The sequence below is a fragment of the Vulpes lagopus genome, chromosome 8 (genome assembly GCF_018345385.1).
Source record: "Vulpes lagopus strain Blue_001 chromosome 8, ASM1834538v1, whole genome shotgun sequence".
Classification (NCBI taxonomy): domain Eukaryota; kingdom Metazoa; phylum Chordata; class Mammalia; order Carnivora; family Canidae; genus Vulpes; species Vulpes lagopus.
In genome coordinates, this window is record NC_054831.1 from 97,564,224 (window position 1) to 97,575,454 (window position 11,231).

The following is an 11,231-nucleotide window of genomic DNA, read 5'->3' on the forward strand; positions in this document are numbered from 1 at the left end:
TCTCCCCTCTGCCATCTTTAATAATAACTTCATCATCTGGCTGGTAGCAAGATGATTGCAGCTGTCCCAGCTACCACATTTGGATGTGACAATGTCTAAAGGAAGAAGAGGGCCTGTCCCCTTCTGTGGCTTTCTCTTAAGAGGGGGAAACATTAAAATCTCCCCTCCCTTTATGTCTCATAGGCTTTTGTTCAGTTGCAGGTCTGTTGGGATTTTACTTGATTGGCATAATCATCTAAGGTGGAATAGACTTGGAGGAGGAACCCAAGGTCCGCCATGTTTTCTAGTGTTATCAATTTTGTTGCTTGGTAATATATCTGCTTTCTAGCTTGTTCAATCTTCTTATCTTCAGCTGTTTACCAACTACTTCCCTTTTTACCATCCAGCTGCATTTCAAGCCCCTTTTGAATTTATTTCAGGTGGGCCCCCACACCTAGACTCTCTTGAGGCCAGGGATGACAGGATTCACATCTTATACTCTTGGCCTCATTCATCTGCCTGTTGAACTCTGGCCCTCATCTTCCCATTCTGTGGGAATAGACGTTCAATGGTCCAATAGCCCTGGGGGAGACATGGAGCAGCGAGGCAGGTCAGAGGAGAGGCAGAACCAGGCTTGGACAGGACCTGAGGGTTGGATGAGAGCTCATAGGTCATTATCCCCTTATGCCACCTTTTGTTTCTTGATCACACAGATCATGTGTAACTAGACCTGAGAGGTAGCATCATTTCGAGTCTCACCACCCTGTACCCCTGGCCAACTTTAACTCTTTGCTCTGCTTGTGACCTGGTACGGGGTGTAGAAGGAAGGAAAGTGTAGACTTTGTGGTCATGACGCTTTGCTGTATTGGAATCCCACCATGGCCCATAGTCATGGGGCACATGGCAAGTTAGCCTTTCTGCCAAGGGGAGAAGCCAGGAATCGGAAAAATAAGACCCCTCTGTGTGTGCCTGAAAGCCATCCCTCTTCATCTATAAGATCATGGCCATGGGCTGAGAGAGCTAAATCCTGTTAGCTTTCTCTCCTTCATTCTTTTCCTTCCATCCTTCCTTCCTCCCTTATATTCTGGAGTTCTCCTGGTGGTGCGTGCTCTGCGGTAAGGACAGTGCCCAGCTGGAGCGCCAGTCGGCAGGCATCTGCCACCATAGAATGCAGGTGAGGTTTGCCAAACCAGTCACCAGGGCATTCCTCCTCATAAGAGTCAGAAGGTGGGGAAAGGGGAGAGGGTTTGGACAGGATGTATGCTTCATTCCCCCGGCAGGCTAGCACTCAATGATACCTAGCTTCTCTAAGTCCCATTTTAGTTTTCAAACCCCACAGAAAAGAAATCATTCGGTTCATGGAACGTCCTCTGTGAGATAGGCAGGAAAGGTGTTATCATCTCTGTTTTACGGTTGAGGAAACTGCATTTAAGAAACCAGGCCATTACCTAGCAGTGCACAGAGCTAATGACTTTCATCTTTTCATCGCCTTCCACACACCAGCCGGGCTAAGCTGACTGCTTCTGTCACGCTGGTCACTAGTGCTGGATTTGAACTCATGAGCACCCAGCAATTCCTACCGGCTGTGCTGTCTAGTGCTGAAGAGTGGCCTGCCACAGTTTACCCAGTGGACTGTGACCCAGGTGTGTCCTGAGTGTCTAATCAGGGTAGCTTCTCTCCTGACAATGCCTGAGACATAGGGCAGCTGAGCTGTGCCCACAAGCACAACTGTGGACGGCACACACGAGGGGCCCTTAGCTCCTCTTCTGGGAGTCACAGCAGCCCTGTGTTTGGAGGCAATTGTATTCTCTGAGCGGGTGTGTATGTGAGTGTGTGTATACCACAAATGGGCACGAGCTGTGGGTAGGCACCCAACTGGCCCTGTGCACATGCCTGGCTGTGTGGATCATGCCTTGCTGGATTGGTCTCCTGGATTCCCAGACAACACTTGCCATATTCTGCAAAGCTTTTGGGACCAGCTTCTGCTGCTCTTTTAAGAAATAAAATTACTTTCCAGATGCTTCTTTCACTTGTTTTTTCTTTCCTCCACTTGACAGAGCTGCCCAAACTTCTCATTCAGGGGCCCTGAAGAGGAGTGTATCATTTTGTGCTCCCTTGTTTAGCTTCTCCAAATCCAAAGCCAAAGCTGGCACAGCTACTGATTAGCAGAAATCAAAAGCAAAGGCTGGGCTTTTGATGGGAAAACTGCTACATTAGAGAGGGCTGGTTGTTTTACAATTGCAGGGTAAGGTCCATAATATTACCCACCGCTGAATGGCCATTAGATTGCAAATTACCGGTCACTTTGCTGGACGGCTCAGCCATCCTGTAATCAGGATCATAATATCCCCCATAATGGTCAAGACCAGGCACCTACCAGGAGTCTGGCTGCTGAGGCGCCAAATTGCTGGGCTGCATACAGCAATGATTATCGCAGCAGGAAGGAAGGAAAGCTGCCCCAAAGTCCTGGGTGTGTGGCATTCTGTCCCAGTTTCCCATTAGGGAGCATAAGGGACCATCGGAATTACTCCAGTGTTCTCCGGTCCCCAGGGCTCTCCCCACTGAGGATCTAACTTTGTGTAGCTCTCACGCTCCGTTGGCATTTCCAGTACATGGTCTCTTGGGTCACATGTGCCAGCTGGGATGTGACAAGTGGAAAGGGAGGTAATTGGCTTTCCCCCAGCCTTTGGCTATGGTTTACTCTGTGTGTGTGTGTGTGTGTGTGTGTGTGTGTGTGTGTGTGCGCGCGTGTGTGAGTGCGCATGCGCATGGAGATGTGGCTAAAACACACAGAAAGTTTCAAATGCGTTGCTACTGCTTTGTATTCTCCAGTTGGATGATGGCTTCATATCTTACGTAGATGTGTTGTGTATCCTTTTATGGCACAAATATGCAAAAGGAAAAAGAGGAGGCGAAGCGGATGGAGCCACGAGCCCTTAGGCCAAGCCTTGGCCTCTCTGGGGATCCTGTGGGGAAGAGCCTGCGTGGGGTAGTTGGAAGGAGTTTGGGGCTGCTGAGCAGGGCCTGAGCCGGGCTAAGGGAATGCAATGGTGGCTAGTCACAGGAAGAGGCCTTGCTCACTCCTCCAGCCAAAGGGACCCAGGGGAGAGAGCTGAGGCTGAGGAAAGAGCTTTCTGACAGAGAAGCTGTGGCTTTAGGAAGAGGGACTCAGGATGGGGTGGGGGAGGGGGAAATGAGACCAGGAAATGAAACTCCCTGACTTCATTTGAGTTTGGCCCTCTGTGCTCATCACCTGCCTCCTCCTGGCCACATCCAAACAGAAGTGGGAAGGCAGTAGGAGCCTGCAGGTACTTCCTGCAAAGGGCAGAGGAGGCTAAGGAAAAGTGAAAGGGTGTCTGGAGGGTAAGGTAGACATAGCCAGTGCCTCCCCCGATACATCCATCTTAACGGCTGTCTCTGTGCCAGTTGGCTGACCCCAGCCTCTTAGGCCCTGCGTGGGTTGGGATCCCAAGGTCACGGTCCCTTCCTACCCTTTGCTGCTGGGAGTTAAATGGGGGGCCTCCAACCTTGTCCTTCCCTCTGCAGTTCTTTTCCTGGTCCACAGGGCCTGTGGTTCCTCAGCTTGCACCCAGCTGCAGGTACCACCCAGCACTTTGGCTCCTATGGTTGTGAAGTCTGGGCCGGAGGAGATGGTCTGAGCCATCCCTGGGCTGCCCAGCTGATCCCTGTGGCAGGGAGCACGTTGGGCACAGACCTGGGCTTGGGTGGGGCTGGGGCATGGGGTGCCCTAGGGAGGAGCTGGGAGGCAGCCGGGTGGGTAAAGGAGCCTGCCGCAGGCTCGGAGTCCGTGGAGGTTTGGGGCCTGGCTTGCATGCAGGCCTTGGGCCGGGCCCTTCTCTGTGCTTCCCTTTTCTCTCCCATCCGGGAGAAATAGCATCCTGCCAGGTTTTGTGAGGAACTACAGACCCCTGGCCAAGCCTTCCCAGGACAGGAGAATGCTGGTTGAGAAGGGAATAAGGTTGGCATTATTTTCCATTCCCCCAGAAAAATACCATTCTCTGCCCTGTGAGAGTCTGTTTGCCAAACTGCTTTTAGCGAGGCTGAACTGGTGACAGGAAAAGACTCAGATGGCATTCTATAAAAGCGAAAAGAGTCACGAAGACGGCGAATGCTGCTAGTGTGCCTACCCCGTGCTGGGGGTGTGTTCTCACGCCTTCTATATGCTCGTTCACGTAATCCTCATGGCAACCCCACGGAGGGGTGCTAAGGCTATTTCCAGTTTTCAGATGAGGACACTGAGGCCCGGAGAGATGAAATAACCTGCCCAGTGTCACACAGACAGTGAGTAGCAGGGCGGAGCTTCAAACCTGGGCCTTGTGGCTGCAGACCTGCGCTGCCTTCTTTCCCCTCTTGGCTGACTTCTCCTCCAGAGGGGCCAGGAGACAGGAGGCTCCTAAATAGAATCGGGGTGTAGAGCTGGGAGTGGCTCCATGTTCTTACAGAGGGGGAAACTGAGGACCCAGGAGGCTCAGGGATCAGGTCTCAGGAGCCCCAATCTAAGGTGAGTCATTTACTCAGCGGTCATAGAAACACTGGGGGGACTCAAGTGGCTGGCTGTGCCTAGCGATGTTCTGGCGATTTTCCTAGCGTTGTTTAGCAAGTAAATTTCTTTGAAGCAAAGTTCCTTTTATCCAAGAGGCAATGTGACCTCAAATCTTGTTTTCATAAAACATCTCTGACGTTAGCTGCATGAGGCAAAAGCCCTGAAGGTGTCTGTGCTGCCCTTCTGCTCCCTGAATCTGATGCCGCCTCTGGCATTGGCTCCGGAACTGTTCCCATTGTGAATAAGAGTCAAGCATCGGGTGGTGGGGGGCCCAGAGTCCAGGTGAGCCGGGCCTGCCGGGGGCACAGATGAGAGGAGAGAGGCTCTTTCATCACTTTCCAGGGGGCCCAGGGGGCACCTGGAGTATCTTTGTGTGCAGAGGTCCCCGGCCCACCCAGCCATGCTGCTGTCACAAAGAACAGAGTGTTTGGGGCCATGTGACCATAGGGGAAGCTGCCCAGGCCTCCGAGGGGGCTGCCAGCTTCTGAGCTGTTGATTCCATGACTCTGGGACCCGGAGCTGCAGAGAAAGGGCAGCATTCTTCCTGTGGAGGCTTGGTCCAAATGGCCCCATGGCTTTCTTTTCTCCGGGATCAGCAGGCTACTGTTGGGAGGGACAATTGAGGTTGTTGTCCCGGCCTGGCCCAGAAGCACCCCTGGCAGATGCGGGGCGCGCTTCCTGGGCCATCCTTGCCGCACCTGCCCTCCTTATTGCGTGCCCCAAGGTCAGCGCCTCCAGGAGCTCTGGGCCTTCCTATCTCCTGGCAGCTGAAGCCTGGGACAGCGTGTCCAACCCAGGCGGCCCAGGGGTCAGTGAAGAGGGCTCCCACTTCTCCTACACATCTCCACAGATGTTACTTCTCCTCCCAGATACGTTAAATCAAGATGGAAATGCTCTAAGAAGGCAGTTTGGTGGTAAATTTGAGAACACCCACTTGTCTTGCTTTTCTAGATAATGCACTTAGAAAGGGGTTAACATGTCGGGGTTTTCCTCTTCCATCCTTGTAGCTTAAGTGATAAGGGAGACAGGCTTTGCTGTCATGGGGGAGGATCTCGTTACCTTGTTTCTCTCATGGACACTTTTAAAAATCTTCAGCACGTCTGCTTTGAGAAGTCTAGGCATGGCCTGGACCACCTCTACTCTTGGTATTGGGGCACATGCTTTGTCAGGTTTTAAGTGGGAGATCTCAGGCCTGGGTTTGGTTATTGGGGGAGAAATCTATAGAGAACAGGTTCCATGATCGCTTTGGTTCAAGGCACTTCAGCTTCAAGAGTGTTTGGGCAAAGGATGGAGGGGTTCCTAAATCCTGTCCCAGACCAACAACCTTTCCCTTCAAGTGATTCTTGTATCATCTGTTGCAGTCATGGTCCAGAAGAAACAGACGACTTGCATGAAAGTTCTGGACTAGACCCTTCTCTTGGGATGGCATGCTCAAACTGAGTAATTTCAGATTTGAATAAAGGGGTGGCTTATAAAAGTGTGGGCAGGGTTTAGTCAAACCAGTGAGGGGTGATTCAGTATCCTGGAGCTAGCATCTGCAGGAGGCCATGAGCCTGAAGGCCAGAGGGCCAAGAGGAGGGCACAGTCCCTGTATGCCAGTGAGAGCTGTAGTTTTAGGAAACAGCCTCCTGTCCATAGGCAAAAGTGGTCAATGAACCAGAATCTGGCCAAGGGAGATCCATAGTTAAATAATCTCCCTCTTGTCCCACATACCCATTGCCTGATTCCTTACACTGACCAAACCGAAACTGAAGCAAGAGAGAGAGAGAAAAAGAGAGCAAGGGAGGAACGCATATGAGCACGTTGATGAAGTCTGTCAGTACCACCCATCAGAATAAACTTCCTGAGGGATAGAGCAGTGTGGAGAAGGGTGGAAGGTGGCTTTTTTTTTTTTTCCTTTCCATTAAGGGCTAAATGGAAAGAACCCAGCCATGACATCATAATGTCACCTGTGTTCCGCGATACCTCTACCTCCTGACAAATATGTATTTCTCAAATGACCTCCATATCTGTGTTTTGTGCCTTCTTCTCCCTCTCCATATTTTGACTTATTACTCTCATTTTATTTGTCTGGCAATGATTTTTAAAAATATTATTTGTATATTACCATTTTATTAAACACAGAAAGTTGTTACATCTTCAGAAATATCACATTTCAGCTTCTAATTGAATGGTTCTCAACTGGGAATGATTTGGCCCTTCCCCAGGAAACATTTGGCAGTCCGGAGACATTTTTGGTTGTCACAACTCAGGGTGGGGTGCTACTGGCACTTAGTAGACAGAGGCCAGGGTTGCTGCTAAACGTCCTACAATTTCACAGTATAGCCCCCCCCCCTTTTAAAGATTTTATTTATTTATTCATGAGAGACAGAAAGAGAGGCAGAAACACGGGTAGAGGAAGAAGCAGGCTCCTCTTGGGGAGCCTGATGTGGAACTCAGTGCCAGGACCCCGGAATCACAACATGAGCTGAGGGCAGATGCTCAACTCTGAGCCATTCAGGTACTCCAGAGCTCCCCATTAGCAAAGAATTTTCCGGAGCAAAGTGTCAGAGGTGCCCAGCAGGTTGAAAAATCCTGCTCTAAATAGAGAAAGGAAGGTTTTGGCTCTGTTAATGGGAATCAGAGAGCAGGTGAGAAGGAGAGAAGGATTTCTGTGTCTTTTTGTTTGTTTGGATTTGCTTGTTTTGCTTGGGTGGGAGGAGTCTATCACAGAGGAAGTTTCCACACTGTCTTTGGGGAGAAGGGTCTCCTGTGGGGGCCCAGCTGGGCTCTTGGCCCACTCTTGGCTGTCTTGGGAATCAGCAGGACTGTGAGATCTAGTATCTGAAAAGCAGAATTGAGAGCTTCTGGGGGAACATCTCAGACCATGTAGATGATCCTCTGAGTTTCCCTGCTCTGTGTGGCTGCTGGAAGCGGGACAGCAGACTCTGAAGAGCTATTTCAAGATGGTTCAGCCAGACTCCAGGGTCTAGTAGAGTTCTTGCTTTTCCCAGGCTTTGGGGTTCTCTTCTTTTCAGCTCAAAGCTCTTAGAATGTTAAGAAGTAAGGATTTACAAAGTCCTGAAATAGTACTTGGGGCACAAAGGAAATGTCCCAGTTCAAAAAGTAAACGGGTGTAGTCAGCTGTCCTTTGTCAACTTGCAGTTTAAACCTGGTGTTTGTTTCTTTTCTTTCTTCCTTCCTACTTCCCGTTTTCAGGTAATTTCCCTGCCTGTTTGGAGAGGAGGGGCCTGCTAAGAGTCTGGCCGAGAATATTCTGTATCAGCTTCCTCGGGCAAGCTGTCAACAGACTCAATGCAAAAAATGAAGAAGTAATGACGATAGTTGCCTTGAAGAATCAGGCCTACCCATTAACTGGGCTGTCCTTTCCTCCATCACCAAGCCTTGGCCTCATCCAGCTCCGATGACTTTAATATTTATTAAATTTTATTTATTTTAAACAAATAGTCCAATTACATTTTTAAAAAAACAAAATGCCAAAGGATTTAATAAACAGGGACAGTCTCTCCCCTGCCCCCTCCAGCTGTCCCTAAAAGGCAATATCCATCCCAAGATGTTCCATGGCTAAACAAACAATTAAGTATATACATGTGTCTTTTATCTTTTCTCCCCATACAGATAGTAGTCTATTTACTCTTTGCTCAGCAATGCACCTTGGGAATCCTTTCATATCAATAAAGAACTTTTTTTTTTTGTTTTGTTTTAATGGTCCCATGGCACCATGGATAAACCTTAATATATTTGGCCCAAAGTGACTTGTTTTTAAAAAGGCTTCTGACTCTATTTCAAACCAGAAGGAATGCTCAACTAAAAAACAAAAACAAAACAACGCTTGTTTGAAAGTTTAAGCATGAAAGGCCTCTTCTATCATTTTGAAAAGCTTTCATTCTCTCATCTTCTTGAGATTTTCAGATTGTTGTTGTTCTACATTTGCCCCTTTACTTAAAACCTCTATCAAATAAGCTGTTCAGAAAGAAAGAGTGTACCAGAGGTTTGGATATTTCCAGTGATTTAAACCGTGTTTGTTTTATTGAATTACTGAATGTTTATTATCTTTTCTTATGGAAAGCCAGCCTGAGCAGTGCTCTTAAGGCCAGAAAAGCCCGTCCGGGCTTGTGGCAAGACTGGGCACCTCTCCGTCCCTCCTTTTTTTTCCCATTTTGAAAAATCTGGGAAGTGTGCTGGAGCCTTAGCAGCTTTGAAGCTTTGTGCAGGGCAGGACTACCTCAGATTCCCAAGCCAGAGCCTACTGATCTCTACTGTATTTCTGTGGTACAGTCAGGACCCGTGTATTTTAAATAATGCCGGAGTTTGCTGCGTTTGGAAGCCAAAGAGAGGGCAGGGAAAGAGGCGTCGGGGCGTACGGCGTTCTGGGGCTCCGGGGCTTTGAAACCCTTCCAGTGTTGTCACTTGAATGTCGAACACGTTATTCTCAGTGGACACTAAAGAGAAGTACAGGTACCGTGGACTCCAGGGGGATTCATTATTCAAGGCACAAAATTTCCTACTCTGGCCTGCAACACATTATAATTCAAATGAGCCCAGCACAATAGAAGAAAAATATGCAAGCAGATTTCTCTCTGTCGTGTTTTTTTTCCCCTCCTCTCTGAAGCCCTGTAATTACAGCAGGCAGGTGGAGCATCTGGGGTGTGGGGGAGTCCACTGTATTTTTACCTTCCCAGGAACGCGACTTGCCTACCGCATCAATATATTTTATTTTTAATTAAGCGCTTTATTGCAAAATCTAAGTCCCTGCGCGAAAGCCAGATTCACAACTTTTTTTACCCGCCCCCCCCCCCCCCCCCCGCCTCGCGCCGTTCCCCGAGATGCTGCTGCTATTACTGACTCCAATTTCCTTTCTTAAAATGTGCTGTTTTGGTAAATTAGTTGTGTCCTTCGGTGAGTTCGACAGCCCTGCGGAGGCCGGATCGCGGGGCCTTCGCCTCGGTCCCCCCCCCTCCGCCCGGGCGGTCCGGGGTCTCTCTCTCCGCGCCCCGCAGCGCCACGTGCAGGGGGGGAGCCCCGGGAGCCTCGTACCCCTCCCCCTCTGCACCCCCAGTGCTGCAGAGGGGCGGGGGCGGCGCTGCGCTCCCTGGAGATCTCCGGTCCTGCAGGGGGAGCTGCATCCGGACTGGGCGACCTCAGCCCTGCAGTGCCGGGCTCCCGGGGCTCGGGTGCAGGAGGAGGGGGAGGCAGGATCCGACCCCCCCCCCCCCTGCTGGGCAGCTGCGGGCGGGTGCAAGCAAGCCCCCGTGGTGCCCGCGCGCCCGGGCCAGGAGCGAGGGCGGTGGAGAGGGGGTGGGGGGGATGGGGGGGTCGTGGCCTCTCTCCCGTCGCCGGGCCACGAGGAGCCAGAGCCGGGCGCCCCAGGGCCTCGGCGGGGCGCGGCTTTCGCGATCGGCGGGACCTTGCCCAGGGACCCCGGGGTTGGGGTTCGGGGGGAAGAGTGCAGCGGGCCTGCGCCCCGGCGCCCCCGGGGTGGCCAGGCCTGGGCGGGATCCCTGCATGCAGAGGGCCCCCCGCGGCCCGCCCGCCTCGCGGTGGGGGTGCTCCCGGCCACCGCGCGGGCCCTGGGCGCGGGCGGGAGCTGGAGCTTCTGCGCGGGGGGACCGGGACGAGCCGGGCGTGGGCGGGGTTGGCGGGGGACGAGCGCAGGAGGACGGCGAGGCAGCCCCCAGAGGCCCGCGGGGTGGGCGACTGCCGGAGAGGCGGCCCCTCGGCGCCCCGGGATTCCGCATCAAGGGCAAGAGAATCTTAACCAAAGGGTGTTTTTAGGCAGGTCCAAGGGAGAGGAAGCTCTCCCAGGAAACTACCCACATGTGCTGGGAAGGAGGCCAAGCCTGGAATGAGCGCCCCGTGCTTGCTGCCTGCGCCCCGTGGAGCTGCCTCAAGCTGTATCTGCCTCCACCTGTTTCTTCCGTGTCCTCTGCAGGGCAGGGGCGCATGCTGGGGACTCAGATCTCTCTAAAGAAGGGTGCAACAGGGACGCCCCGGGGGCTCAGCGGTTTAGCGCTGCCTTCAGCCCAGGGCCTGATCCTGGAGCAGGATCGAGTCCCACGTCGGGCTCCCTGCATGGAGCCTGCTTCTCCCTCTGCCTGTGTCTCTCCCTCTCACTCGCTCTGTGTCTCTCATTAATAAATAAATAAAATCTTAAAAAAAAAAAAAAAGAAGAAGAAGAAAAAGAAGGGTGCAACAACACACGAGAAGGGTGCAAAGATACGTGTGTGTGTGGGGGGGTGAATGCTGGTTTGGCCACAGGGAAGGACAGGCCTCCAGGGGGGCCTCAAGGTGTTGGGAGAGCAAGACATTCCCTGAGCAGGTGACAGGTCCCCCTCGGGAGTGTGGGTCACTTCTATGACTCAGTCCATCCCTTTCATTATTGGTCACCGTGAAGTAGGACTGGGGCTCTGGGAGTCCTCTTTTTCCAACCCCTATTGTATTTTTCATTCTCATCACAAAGGCAATCCGCATTTGTTGAACTGATGAGAAAAGCAAAAACATGCGAAAGGAAGAAAATAGACAGCAAAAACACTCTCATTACCTGGAGACAAGGCTTTCTTGTATATCCTGAGTGCCAACACAGTTATTCTGTGGACAAGTGACTTTCTTCTGAACAAAGTATGGTGAATACCCACGTGAGCGTCCTCACAATGAATATAGTTCAGTAAATAGACCCTGTCCTTAATGA